This window comes from Humulus lupulus, chromosome 5, assembly GCF_963169125.1.
Source record: "Humulus lupulus chromosome 5, drHumLupu1.1, whole genome shotgun sequence".
Lineage (NCBI taxonomy): Eukaryota > Viridiplantae > Streptophyta > Magnoliopsida > Rosales > Cannabaceae > Humulus > Humulus lupulus.
Window position 1 is genome coordinate 193,125,930 of NC_084797.1, and position 2,138 is coordinate 193,128,067.

A 2,138-nucleotide genomic window follows, 5' to 3' on the forward strand; every position below is an offset into this window, starting at 1 on the left:
CACATGTCTTTGTTAGTGAATTACCACCTTCTTGAGCGAACATGAGTAAAAGAATGTCTCTGAGCAACCAGACTCCTTCTGCTAGTTTTTGGTAGCTTGCTTTGTACTTTGTGAGAATAGGAAAGTGAATAGTTGTGCTTATCATCCTTTATAATTGTTATTCTTTGAAACATCATCATGCCAAAAAAAATGGATATAACATTTTCTGCTCAAGTCAGTTTTCATGCTTTGCACAATTCTAACTTAGTTATGTGAACAATTTTCCCATTTTCTTTGGGTATACACTCAAATGACATTTAATTAAAATATTCATTTCCTTTAGTATCAAAACGATCACTTCTCTAATTTGTTCCAAAGACATTCTACTTGAAAGCATCTTTTTGAGCTTATTTACACTTGCACTCCTTAATAGAGGAGTAGTCAGCCCACTATGTTGCGAGAATTTTAGGCACATTCTTTGTAAACCTAAAGCCCAAAGACTTGTTGTTCACTTAGAAAGTCAAGCACGAGAGATAGTTGCCGACCCCTACCATATTTCAGAGAAGACAACGCCACCGAATAAGAAAAGCTACTCACGTCACTGTATCGGGAGAAGCTTAACGTTACCGGAGAATAAGGGACCTAGGAAAAGAGGAACACTGCTGACTCCATTTCCCTGTTCGCACTCCTAGTAAGCTTTTTATCTCCATTTAATTCCAAAATGTTGTTTTCACGGCGACTAAAGATTGAGTTTTAGGCTTTCATAGTTTCACAAAACTAAGCAAAATCTGCAAAATTTTCTTATATTCTCGAGGTTCTACTTTCTCTTCCTTCGGGGCTTTAATTTTCCTAAGAACACTTATAAAGTTTTGGAGATACCTGAGATTATTACTGAGAGAACCATTAGTGGAAGCATTCTTTGTCAATTTCTTCGTTTGTACCCATGTGAGCAAACATAACTGATTCGTGTTGTACGACCTCTTTTGGTTTGTGTTCGCCTCATGCTCATGCGAACAGAATACACCATATATGAACATGTGTCCCATGGCGAATTTGGAAACTTCCAAGCACTCTTGGTATAGGCGAACAAGATATTTTTCCTCTACTTGTGAGTATCTACATATGTGAATAGACCCTTACAATTCTGCAAAGGCATACATTAACGATCCGACTTATCTGAGTAGAGTAAAGGCTGAATAGGTTCCACTGATTCAATTCCACTCACCATGAATGTAGTCACAAGTGAACAGATAAAGGCAATGTAGTTATAGCAAATAGGTTCATGTTCAATTTTTTAAACCCCATGGCGAACATACATAAAAAACCTCTCTTGGATCCTTGTCCTATTCGCCTCTTGTGAAAACATAACAGCGAACAGGCGTGAATCAACGTTTCGCTTCATTTTGTTCATGAGTCCTCATGATGAAAATCTTGAGTGTCTCCATTCGCTTTCTCAATAGCCTATATACGAATGGAAGCTTTCAAACAAAGAGGGACGATCAACTCTTATAGTCTCCTCAAATATTTGAATGAATAGACTTCTCTTAGCGTGCTTTAGACAAACAAACAACTCTTTCATGTCTCTGTATTAGATCCTTTTCCCGGTTCTATTCGCCCTACTAGTACACATATGGGCGAACAAGCCTTAAAATGTGTATGCGAACATAACCTAACTATTTTCTTATCTTTTCAGGTACCTGGTTTGCATGATCTTTGAGGTGCCCAGTTTCTTTTTCAATCTGATTAGGCCTCGTTCTCCAAGAGTATAGGCATTTGTTCATCCCTGTTTCCTTCTGATCTGTGACTAGGCTCATGTCTCCCAAGAAATCAAGAACTTTAAGGAAGAGGAAGGAGTTGATTATGTTGGGAATAGTGACCTGAAAGAAATTGTAGTTGACAAATGTTTTAAATGAAATAAATAATTGAATTGAATTATTATATATATAGACTATGTCCGATATTATGTTGATAATATTAACTAAATATCTGAAAACCCTAAAGTTTATCTATGTGGTCTTAATCTCATATTGGTATGAGAGGATCGAGATTAAGACAACAAACTTGAAACAGTTCGCTGTAAAATAAAGTTATGAAATCTTTAGATTAATTACTGCTAGTACGGTTCGCTAGTATTATGAATACAAGTGACCTAAATTCGG

The 2,138-nt window shown here is 36.5% G+C and overlaps 1 long non-coding RNA gene across 1 annotated transcript; it reads left to right on the top strand.

The window, feature by feature from the left end:
- The first annotated feature begins 374 nt into the window (after positions 1 to 374).
- On the top strand, positions 375 to 1,921 carry LOC133777980 (uncharacterized). The gene is made up of 2 exons (XR_009868948.1): positions 375 to 670; positions 1,673 to 1,921. It is a non-coding gene; the product is annotated as an uncharacterized LOC133777980 (long non-coding RNA).
- The last annotated feature ends 217 nt before the right edge of the window (positions 1,922 to 2,138 follow it).